This window comes from Leptonotus elevatus, chromosome 14 (genome assembly GCF_054856555.1).
Source record: "Leptonotus elevatus isolate MCC_2025b chromosome 14, RoL_Lele_1.0, whole genome shotgun sequence".
NCBI lineage: Eukaryota > Metazoa > Chordata > Actinopteri > Syngnathiformes > Syngnathidae > Leptonotus > Leptonotus elevatus.
The window spans coordinates 18160893-18174166 of NC_141252.1; positions in this window are offsets into that span (position 1 = coordinate 18160893).

Here is a 13274-nt window from a genome sequence, read left to right on the forward strand (position 1 = left end):
GAAAGGGGGGGGGGCACAATCTCTTCCTCAAAGGCTGTACTCTGTGTGGGGTTTTATGGGGGCTAGCAGAAAGTGTCACATGGGGGGCTATGCCTGGAGGGGCAAAAGGTACTTCTTTGTCAATGAAGGGGGTGGGAACTGTTTTGGTATAAATGAGTGAGTGTATTTTGAGAATGTTACACTTTTTGGGACCAGGGCTATTTGAGCCAGGTTCTAGAGATGTCTTTCAGACTCTGAAATAAAGCTAGCAAAACTTCTCCACGAGACTTCAACTTTGAATTTTATTTGAACACGCAGAAATCAGAGAAATGATTTCCAACACCGACCGTCAACTGCACAATTGAGTGAGCTCGGTTTATTAAACTGATCTGATCTGATCCGCCCGCAACTGTGTCTGGCTGTCAGCATCAAAGTGTGCAATCATCACATCGATTAGACTGCCGTTGAAAAGTAGCCCGATGAATCTAGCTGCAGCCGCTAGCACCGTTAGCATGCTAACACTGTAGACGTCCCGAACACTGGCAACAGGCACCGTGCAAAATACAATGTCAGCGTAATTAAGTCTTCTTTTAGTGCCCTTAATTGGCGATCGAACGTGATTTCAGTATGAAGTTGTTTTGTTGACTGGTCGCAAGAGTTTACGCCGGCAATATGAATGGCAGACACACGTTCCACACGACGAGTCAAGTCCTCCGTTGCACCGCGACAGGCAAAAACGCTCCCGGGAAAACGCTTCTGGGAAAAAATTCAAAATAAAAGTGTTTCTTGGCATTGCACTCCACATATTACGTGGTAAGGGAAGGTTTATTTTTAAGTTGGCCTTCTCTCCGCATTGCCGTTTTTTTGCCAGACTGTCAAATATTCCCCACATGTAAACTGTTTACTTCGCTGGATTTGTCATTGCGCTAGTGGGTCTTACGCCGGAAATCCGGCACTGTGCCAGAGTATTATAAGCCCTGGTTTCACAAATCACATAAATAACCAATAAATTAGCGAATTACTGACTGGAGAAGAGGTAAATGTAAGTAATTTGCTTGAGCTAACTTGACATAGATTTTACAAGTTAAACAGACGCTCACAGTATATTAATTACCAGCTAATGTAAGTTATCGGTAATTTATTTGGCCCGGTGCCAACTCAGAGTCGCTAACGTGAGTAACTTAATTGATAGTATTTCATTAACGTTAAAATATACACGCTATTATGTTACTGCTGACTGCATTTTTCAGATCAGAAGAGCTTGTTGAAATATTTCTCTAACGTTCATGTTCTATGTAATCATTGTTAACATTATAACATTGTTTTACTGTTTCAATTTATATTTTAACCGTTTTTGATTTTAGTTAGAGCTGTGTAATAATAAGACAACAGTTAATTCATATGTTATTCAATCTATAGTTCTTTGTTCTCTTCTCTGGGAAAGAAATGTCTAGTAAGGTTTCTGAGTTATCTAAATGAGGGATGTTTGGAAGTGCACGCAGAGGTCTGTCCATAAATTTCCTGGTCCAGGAGGTGACGGGACCAATTGTTTACCCACATCTGGAGTGAACTAAGATAGGAACTGAAGTAGGATTATCTGTTTGTGTATTTCACTCTGCTGACAGGACAGGATGAAGGGGGAAGAGTATTTTTTTGTAAACACTGCGTTTAGTATAAGTGGGGAAGAGCGGAGAGAGAGAGACACACTTTGAGATCACTTCTGATTGAGCAAGGATCCAAAGTGGCTTTAGAAATTTCTAAATAAAAAAGCTTGCAAGAAACTTCTTCACGAGATCTCAACTTTGAATTTTATTTGAACACGCAGGAAATCAAAGATTTGATTTTCTAACATCATATAAGACAAATAACATTATACAATGAAGCCGGCTACACGACGGGGCAAGAGGGGGCACTGCTCCCTCCCTCAAATAAATGTCTTGCCCCCTCAAATCAGAAGTTGAGAAATCACATTTTTAATATACCCGCAGTAGCGGTTTTGGCTATGGGCAATGTGGCCGACCGCCCAGGGCGCAGTTAATGCGAAGGCGCACGGGTGCCCTAACGAAAAAAAAGAATTTAAAAAATCTTGGTAGTTTTCATCTACCGCACATTTGCATGATGAGATGTGGAGTAGGTGCAGTTGCGCCCTCATCGTAACGTCAACTTGCTGCGGAGGCAAGTGAGAGCGGGCAGGTTGTCAATTTGCGACTGCAGAGGGGGTGAGGGATAGACAAACTCGTTTACGTCACGTGACTCCGGTTAATTATGAACAGTGAACGGATGGTGTTAGCAGGCTGTGTATGTCGAGACTTAATGAAATGAAGATGATGGATCAAAAGTACAACTTGAAAAGAAGCCATCAGGTGTTCAGTTTAGAAAACAAAAGGAGAGGGGAAACAGAAAAGGCAGGCCAATTTCTATGAATATTATTATGAGAGTGACAGTCGGCAATCGGCTATTTATTAGCCTCTTGCTAATATGTTGCTCAGTCACAAAATTTGACTGTATTTCATTTGGTATTTAGTTTTGCTAGACAAGCAACTATTAGAATTGAGGCATCATGTGATGGGGCTATATTTCATCCACACACAACCTAGTGTGTTATTATTAATAGGAGTGCCTTGATTTCCTTAATTTAGGGTGGTTCGAGCGATCCCGCAAAATAAATTTGATCTTGTCCACCAATCACATTTCTCTTGCGTAAGTCCGAAAAAGTCAGCCATTGCCCTCTTCTGCTGCGACATAAACCCGCCCGCCCTCTAGGTCACGTTTGTAAATGCGCACTTGACTTCCACAGACAGCAGCAACACGACAGTTTGGTAGCATTTCACTGTAAAAGTAAACGAGCCCAGGATCGCAATTTGTAATGTAAAGTCATGGTGGGACTGCACGCAAGGCATTCAATACAACAAACCTCATTCGTCATTTAAGGAACCACCACACTGCTGAGTATGCAGCGTTTGAAGTTAGCAACCAAGCTTAGGCTAACAGACAATGGACCGCTGTTGGCGCTTATGAGCAGCTAAAGGAGCAAAGCTACCAGGAGAAAAATAATGGGGTTCATGGCGTTAGATGACCAACCTTTTTCGGTCGTGGAGGACCGAGGCTTCAGAAGCCTGATGCAGCACTTGAGCCCACAATATGATTTGCCAAGTCAAGTTTAAAAAAGTTTGGAGCCACACTCACAGCTTGCTAGGAGTGTGTATGTAAAATCTCAAAACAGGTCTGCAGTGTAACCTGTTGCACAAGTTTTAATTTAAAATGTGAAAAAAGACTAAGGATCTTAGTAGTTTTGAAAGCAACACTCTAAACCTTTCATTTATATTTGAGAGAACTACTTAATGTACAGTTTAAACATGTTTTACCTTGTTTGACAGGTATTGCTCAGGGTTTTCCAATTTAAAAAAATGAACATTGAATGCGTAAGCTCTTAGTTTTGAGAAAAAAAAAATCGGGATCGGTAAAAATCGAGATCGGCAAGCCAGACAATTTTAAAGATCGGTGATCGGTGCACCCCTAATTATTAATCTTATTATAAAACGTAGTTGAGGTCCACTATGTGACAGGAGCGTGCGTCTCTATGGGTTTGTCATCAGCATCAAACAGTTGTACAACATATTTCATATGATGATGTCATTGATAATTTTGCATCAAAGAGGGCTAGAAAAGTCAAGTTTTAGATTGCACTTCACACTTGTTAATGTTAGTGCCAGTTCTAAACTGGGTGAAAAAACCCTGGGCCTAGCTGTGTAACCCCTAACCGCCGGTTAAATTCTTAACCCGCCGTTAACTAACCCACTAGGCCGAAACGGAACCGAACCGACCGAAATATGCATTGTTCAAAACATGGTTACTCACGCTGTTAATTATTATATATATAATTATTATTAGTTAAAGTTAACCGTGCTGTTTACGTCAATGGTTAGCGCTGATTTTCCTCTATTTGTTTACTTCGGGGTTGGCGAAAAAAATTTATATCCTAACGACCCCCGGCACTCACAGGAAAAAAAGAAGCAGACATTTTTGAGCGGACGAAGAAAACATTATACAAGCAATGGTTGAAGCTAACTTGTCACTGCTGACTGAACAACAAAGTGACAAAGAAGCGGAAAAATGCTATTTAGGCCGATATAGTTAAGGAGGTAAACGCCAGGGGAGTCGCAACAAGAACATTGGCGGAGGTAAAAGAAAATTGGACAAACATGACTTGGAAGGCTAAGAAGGCTTTCAGCGACCACCGAATCCAGTCACAGAAGACCGGAGGAGGACCACTGCTCACAGAACTAAGTAATGCGGCAAACCACAAAATCAACATCATGCGTGATTCGGCGAGTTTCGACTGTGTCCCAGAATGTGATGGCCACGAGACAAATTGCAAGTAGCAGTATAAATCATAAAAATACCCAAATTGCTGATGAAATGGTTTCTTTAGACACAAATTTTAAATAATTCACCTACAAAATATAACGTGGTGTAACCACAACATGCTCTTATTTACTATAGTACTATAGTACTATTATACAACTAATACCAACATTGAATTTGACACCATATATACTGTAGCAACATGTATATTTAGAGTGTTTTTGATACCCAAACATCATTTCAATCTAAATTTACAGCAAACCTTTGTTAGATATTACATGAGCAATATAAACAGTAAGTATTTTTTTTTAATTAACAAATAAGGGCAAAATATATACTTAGTGCTGTAAATATTGACTTCAGGTACTGATTTGTGTGAAGCAACGCTGCCTAGTGATACAGTTGCTGAGAACGAGATGTCGGAACCTTCAATGAGGACTCCCTCTCAGACCCCAGTTTTACCCTCTCAGAGCCAAAATGAAGCGTCCACCTCATCAGCTCCGTCAACCTCTACCCCAACTGTAGTTTCCACTTCACACACACCCAGTTCTCAAAGATTTACATCTGAGAGAGTCTATGAACTACAGCAACAAGTTCTACAGGAGGAGCTTCAACTTCAGGAGCTACACAAGAAAAACCTTCTCCTGCAAATTAAACTGTTGGAAAGTCTAGAAAATAATGTCCGTGAAGAGATAAACACGACCCATAACCTACTGTCTTTAAAGCAGTAATTGACCAAAAACACACAACTACTGTTCTTTGTTGAGAAGTGAATTATTATTTAATTTATACAGATGTCTCTTTAAGTTGTATTATTATTTAAGTACAATAAATATACTGTATATATTTAATTAAATAAACATATACAACGAAAAACTCACACTTTGGTTAGATGATAATGTTGTTGTTGATTATGTTGATTATAAATGCAACACAAATATCACTGATGATGATTTTATGACCAAATTTGTCATAAACCATCTTAATGTCCAACGAATGTAGAAGCCACATGATCTCGTATGCCCTTGCCGTCATGTCTCCCTGTGAAAGCATCAATCGGCGGTTAGTCGTCCCCTTGTTCCCTCTCATCTTGAGGTTTACCCATGGAGATCGCGATGTTGTGTAACTGCAGGCCATCACAATACGGCACACGCAAGTTGGGATCATTCTCACCTTGACATTCCACATTGTTATATTAAGACAACTTCAAATGTTTGCAAGTTGTACCTCAGAATGCAGTGTGGAACCGCCTCTTCCACCGACCTCCTTACCGTCCTCTCTATAGTAACCCGAGTAGCACACAGGGAGTCATTGTAACGCTGTTGCAGCCTGTTAAAGCTTGTGGGTCCACTCGAGGAGTTCGCAGAGTGACGAAGTTCTGAAGACGTGACTGTTGTGAGCAGACCCGGGCCATTTAGCACAAATATTGGTGAACCTTCCTAAAAGATTACATAAAAATAAACACATTATTGTTTTGTACACTGTAACAGTCTACAGGAACAATTAAGATGTGTATTGTAATAATATACACAGGAGGGGTAACAAAGGTAGGTGTACAGTAGCGTCACAGTTAAACTAGAGACTGGTGAATATATATAGTTATCTGATTAATTTATCACAAAAAATTATCCCATTAATCATTAATAAATGCAGATTAATCGCACTATTAATTTTGACCATAGATTAATCTTTAGCGTGACAGCGGATTCGAGCAATAAACATAATTACATACATTAAAGTAAAGTATTTAATAAATGTTTGTGTATCACATTTAGAATATTTGTTCATGTCAAAATATTGGGGTCATTTTTTTTTCCATTTCAAATTATGCTTATGCTATATTAACTGAGGGCGGCACGGTGGCTGACTGGTTAGCACGACCGCCTCCCAGTGCAAAGGTTGTGAGATCAAGTCCAGGCTTCGGCCTTCCTGGGTGGAGTTTGCATGTTCTCCCCGTGCTTGCGTGGGTTTTCTCCGGGTACTCCGGTTTCCTCCCACATTCCAAAAACATGCATGGCAGGTGAATTGGACACTCCAAATTGTCCATAGGTGTGATTGTGAGTATGGTTGTTCGTCTCTGTGTGCCCTGCGATTGGCTGGCAACCAGTTCAGGGTGTACCCCGCCTACTGCCCGAAGCCAGCTGGAATAGGCTCCAGCAACCCCCGCGACCCTTGTGAGGACAAGCGGTACAGAAAATGGATGGATGGATGGATGGATATATTAACTGATTAGAAAAAGGAGGATGAGCATGTGCAGTGGATCAAAAAATGTTGAAGACGTCCTTATAACGTAAAATGTCAAAAAAAATTAACACATAACCTGGTGCTCTTCGAATTTGGCGGAAACAATTTAGATAAAAAAAACTTTTTTTGTTAAGTGATTAATCGTGATTAATCAAAATTCTAAAATGTAATTGTATTTTTAAAGAAAAGGGAAATGGGAAAAACAGCGTGCTTTTTGTTTTTCTTTTTTTTACAGTGTATGTACACGCCGTCCGTCGCCGCCGTCAGTTCAGCGCGCCGCCTGCTACCCACCTTATAATTAACGCAGACCTGTGCTGGCCACAACAATTAAGTGGAGTTTCGTTGGCACCGGGGCGATGCGGTCCCGCGGTCAAAATGGGTTTACGTGTACTGCCTCGTATCTTCATCTGTAAAATTAAGAGATAAATGGCCAACAAATGACAGATTTTTACCCGAGATGTGAACCACCGCCGGCGGGGTAACGTTTTCTTCCCATCCTTGGACCTTTCCAACGATGTATGGCCCGTTGCGTTCCGACCTTGCCCGTCGTCTTCCCAACATGGAGATAGAGGTTCGACAGTTTCCCAATTTCATGCCCTGGAACGCTCGTGCGTTTTTTGTTAAGTGATTAATCGTGATTAATCAAAATTCTAAAATGTGATTGACAGCTCTAAATATATATATATATATATATATATATATATATATATATATATATATATATATATATATATATATTATATATTTATATAATTGCATTTTTAAAGAAAAGGGAAATGGGAAAAACAGCGTGCGTTTTGTTTTTCTTTTTTTTACAGTGTATGCACACGCCGTCCGTCGCCGCCGTCAGTTCAGCCTTATGGCTCACCCCTCGGTTACATCGCATGCGTGTGCATTGCGGATTCACGCCGCGGATTTGTTTCCATTTCCAGCTTGTTCACATTACACCGGCTGCGTATGCGTTGCGGATTGACTGCTGACCAGCTTCTCGTACCGAGACCGCCAGACCCTGCAATGCGCTTCCGAGCCTCCTGGTCAAAATGGATTTCCCGGTCAAAATGAATTTCTCAGCCTCATATCATCATCAATAAAATTAATAACCGCTGTTTTGTTGTTGTTGTTGTTGTGTGTGTGTTTTTTTTATTAATTTCTTTAGGAAAAATACCGGTTGGAAATTTTTTTTATCGATCACCGCGATATTTTTGTTTCTCAAATAAATGTTTTGTATATTAGTTTAATTCTTTTTTATTGTTATTATTATTATGTTAAAATCTACAAAGGTTTGAACACTGAGAGTGTATAGGCCTACTGTGTTTAAATAAGAGATACATATGTGAGAAAACGTTAACGCCTATCAAGAAAAGTGCATGTATAAAGTGTGTGGTGAGGTGTTAACATATATAATAAATGAAAAAAATATGGTATGAACAAAAAAACATTTAGAATAAACGAAAAAATCTATAACGGCATCTTTTGAAGGATGGGAGACCAACGCCTTAGCTACCGGATCTTTAGCAAAGTAAGGGACAAAGAATTACAGGACTTTGTGGATGTGCTTCGATTAACTGGCTGTTACACTTTACATGATGTTTGGCATTGCTATTGCTAGCTTGATTTTGTAAGGAATTAGCCTTTTTTACAGGGAGATATTCACTTTATTACATTCTTTCCGGGCAGGTTTGAAATTGTCAGTTTTTCGTTGTGCGGCAAATTGAGTGCACTGCAACGTTTACCGTGGCTGGCAGATCGAGCACTGGCTGTGAATTTTAGCTGAGTGGCAATTGTTGAGCTGCCGCCCCGGAGGCGATGGATACGAACCCCGCTTGAAGTAAAAAAATAAAAAATAAATAAAAAAGATTGCGGAGCAAAAAATGTAAGTCTTCAAAAGAGAGTAATGTTTTTGTTTTGTTTTTCTATTTTCTACCCATACAGAGGAGGCATATGTTAAAATAGTTTGAATGTATGGCATCTTGTATCTGAGTATCAAGGATCTTGAGGTCGGGCTGAGTGTCCTCTTTTTTGGAAATGAAAATACGGTCACCCTAGGATACTGCCGACACACAAGTTTGTAATTGGTGTGTGCGTCTCAATGTGCGACTGCCTGCCTACCTAAACTTAGAGCTCACTGCACTGCGTGTGTGTGTGTGGGTGTGTGTGTGTGTGTGCCGGGGTGGGTGTGTGCGTGTGTGGGGGTGTGTGTGTGTGTGCCGGGGTACGTGTGGGGGTGTGTGTGTTTGTGTGTGTGTGTGGCGGGGGGCGCGCTCAGTGATTCCATATCGCTGTCGATCAGACTGTCTGACATGGATGAGTTTGTGAGAGTTTGTGCGAAGGGAAATAGAAGACAGTTGTTGTAGAGTGGAATGGAGAGAAAAGAGAGGAGTGGAGCGATATAAATGAAAGAGGAGTGAGGACTGAGCCAAGGGAAGTGAAAGTGTGAGAGAAATGAAAGAGTGGAGAGAAGGGAAATTTTTTAACTGTAGAAAAAAAGCCCAAAAATTAAAGAAAACATAAAATGTTTGTATCAGTTTTTTTTTTTACTTTGAGAAGTATTTTTTTGCTATTAATCACAAGACTACCGTTCAGTTTTGTAAATATTTATTATAGTGTGTGAAGTCTTACTTGAGGTTATAATTTGTTTGAAAATTAGGCCATCCAGTTAAGATATAGGCATTGCTGTTGGTTAATAAAATCTGAATGAAGGATATATTTTTTTAATTTTTAAGTTTTTCTCCTTTAGGGATTGCCACCTTATTGTGGTCAGAGGGTTTGTGTGCCTCAGTGACTATCAGAGCTGTACCAGCAGGAGCTTAGTCTTCAGGTGGGACACCAAAGTTGGACAGGTCTGAAAGTCTGACTAAGTGCAATCCACTTCTCTACGTTGGGGCTGGAGTCTGGACACATAGCTAACACCCCAATTAAATAAAAAAAACTGTTGTACTATAAAGCACAGGGGGGAAAAAGTTCTGGCACATGATATGTACATATGATGCCCTCTTCACAGTTCTGCCCCCTCAGATAAGCCTGCTTACAACCGGTCCTGTTATACAATGAGCAGTGGAACAAAGTGAAGGAGCAGGGGAGCAAATTGATGGTGCAGGAGAGCGAGATGAGAGTAGAGGAAAGAAACCTAGAGGCTGGGATCCAAAGTGGGTTGAAAATATAGCCGGTTCCTGTCAGTGCTCACACACTGATAATGGTGAGTGTTTTTAAACTTCTTCTTTTTTTTACCCTTTTATTTTTTGGTATAATATACATTATGCTAACACTGCTGTTCAATAAATACAAAATAAAATCAGTGTCTTTCTATTGTGGAGCAATGATCAATAATACCACTATACTCTATCCCTATAATGTTCTGCCGCCTATGTCGGCAGCATTAGCAGGCACCAAAACGAGGAACGGGGTATCATTCACTGTCAACTTTACTGAGTGGATTATTTCCAGAAGCACATGAGTATGGAGCACCACACACAGAATGTGAGATCACATGGCACAAGATGAATTCATTTGAGTCATTTATGTTGATGGAACAGAATGAATGGGGTACAGCATTCAATAATATCAGGAGACACAAACATTTGAAACGATTTTAAAATGAGAGTGTAGTAAATTAAAGCAACACTAAATACAATTTGAACTTTCAATTCATATTTTCATAATTCTGATGATGAAACATGGATTTACAGCTAGATTAATGAATGCTTTGTCATGGCCTGAGGGTGTCTGTATCATTTTTACTGGCACTAAGCAACTTTGAGGTGGATGGTGTGAACTCTGCCACACACAAAAAAAACTACAAACGTGCAGACTGCTTTACAACATACGTCTTTTCCCCAGTCGTTACAGAAGGAAGTCGAGTTAAACGTCTAGGTGTGATTACTGTTATCATGCAGAAGCTACAAAACACCCCAAAAAACGAAGATTTTTGTCTGACAATAATGATTATGATAAAAAGCCTACCTGGATGTGGACAAAAGCACAGTACAGGATTTTCACTCGCTGGCGAGGCGGAAGACGGGGGATTTCCAAATGACGCTGCATTTCCGGGGACTCGGCTCTTTTTAGAAGGTAGCTTTCCATGCTCAAATAAAAAATAATTATGCTAATGTTAGCTATTCGAAAATTGTGTGGTAGCAATAAATAGCCATCAGCTTGATAGTTCGCCTTTCCAGACTGACCCGACCAGCTACGCAACACTCAAAAATTATGTTCTTTCTTGTTTATGAATGCATCAAGGGGAAGGGGGAAGAGGGGGGCGGTTATAGCCGTTTGTGTGTACAATAAAGAAGGTAAAATCGCAACCACCGTCTGCTCTTAACATGCTTGAGAAACGTTACAGTGCTGTATAAAGAAAAAATAGAAAATAGCCACTGGAAACAATGAAATTCAGTCCAATTTGGACGTCCGCATTTCACGATGATATGCGCTTGGCCTCATGGGAAATGTGGTTCTTTCAAGGGAAAACAATACAAATACAAATCTAGCAACTTTTTCTGGTGTTTTTTAGGGTTTTAATTAATTCAACTTTTGCTCCTCCCTCGACGTTACATGCAAATTTCCAATCATGCTAATTAGTCAATGATGTCATTTAGCGACCTCCAGATACTTTTAGGACAGCCAGTAGCTATTTTACTTACTGGGGAGCTGGCAACACTGTTCACAACATGTCATTTAAGATCAGTTCTGCTCTTGCTGGTAACATGCATAGATTAACAACATTAAAGGTGCATTTATTTATTCATGAGGTTTAGGCATCTTGCAAGAAATTAAATGATTGATCCTTGCTGTGGATATAGTTGAGTTGCAGTATTTGTACTTGCACATTGTGTTAAAGGTGTCTTGAGGGACATGAGTGGTTAAGGGATGGTGGACCCAAATGCAGGGAAGTAAGGCAGTGAGACGGACTTCAAGTGCAATACGTAGCATTTTAATGAAACATAGGAAAAGAGGTAAGCAGACAAACAAAGACAAACGTGACTTGATGGGCGAGGACAGGACGTAACTGGACTGGTCGTTGCGACTGGACAAGACGTGACTGGACTGCTCGTTGCGACTCGACAGGACGTCGAAACTGGACGTTGTGATTGGACAGGAGATCATGACTGGACGAGACGACGTGATTTACAATGACAGGACTTGACTAGACTGGTCGCCGTATTTGGACAGGACTTTACTAGCTGTGGTGTGGCTAATACACATGAATAAATGCTTGCATATAATGACCATGAGCGGCCATAATATTGAGATAATACAGATAAAACCGACGTCAAATGACAAAAAACTGTGAGGTCCTATTCAGTATATGAATGAAAATACAGCTGTTATACTGTATGTTATTCTTGACGACAAAAAAGATTTCCGCTAAAGATACCATACACAATACCTTATAGACAATCTCTAATAGACTGTGTCCGGTGTTAGTAGGTGCATTGTGCCTGATTTACTAAGATTGTTTTTTTTTCACTAATATCCCAAACAGCAGGTGCTAAATTATATATTCACACACTTTTGCATATGGTATAGATTGCTGTTGTTATGATTTGTTTATATCATGCTTAGGTTTGTTGTTTTGGCTTTGTGTCCTGTCTTGCTTGTTAGGTTTGTGTTCCCTTGTGTCATCCTATCATCTCCCCCAGCCACTAGTGTCTTGTCCAGGTGTCTCTCGTTGTCTTGTCAGTTGTCTTGTGTTTAGTTTCCTGGTTTCGTTCAGTCTTGGTTGGATCATTGTCGCTGTCACCACTCTTGTGTTTTGTTGTTACTTTGATTTTTGGTCTTTTCAGAACTTTGTTGGTTTTGTTTATTTAGAGTTTTACCCGGTACCCCTGTTAGTGTTTTTGTTAAATAAATTGTATTCAGTATTACATGCATCCCTGAATTTGGGTTTTAACTTTTTCGCCATGGAAACTTTGGGAAAGCATATTCAAGCGCAAAATTAAGTTTGAAATGATTGAATTGGAAATGTTAGTGGAAGACAAATAAGGATATTAATCTAAATCTATTGCAACAATAGTTTGGGGCAAGCCAGCAACTGCATAAATATAAATGTTGTATTTGATTTAACTTGTCCCGAATGCCCGTCCTCCATAACATTGTGTTAAAAGGATATCACGCCCCAAAAAATAGTTCTGGGAGAAGCCAACACCAGACAATTGAGTGCGCTGAAATGACCCAGATGCAAGGGAATGCAGTTGAGTCATCGTCGGTGATATGGAATGATTTCTTCTTTTGACTGGCTTCAAGTCAGCCCTCAGATCATTTAGACGCTTCAGAATAGCTTTGCTGAATTGATGATGTTGTGATAATGATCGTTTGTGGCATTTAAAAAAATGTTCACATGATGGGAAGAGAGCCATTCTCGCTTTTCGTCATAGTTACACACAACGGTGCTGTTTGTACCTGCCTTTCACACTTGCTGTTTAAAGATGCAAAATCAGCCATTAATTTGTTCCAGGTTTCATAAGTGTGCTAAATTAATCTATTTGCATATATTCCTCCCAGAACAAGCACAAATAAACTGTGCAGCAATTTAGCAATTGGCAGCCGCAATTTTGGGTCAATTTTCTGAATCAATTAGTCGATGAATTTCTCCATACATTTGCGTAGGCAATCAAGTTTGTGCAAAATTTTAGCAAATCAGGCTCAAAATTTGAAATAATTAGATTGTGAAATTATTCAACTGTGCCAAG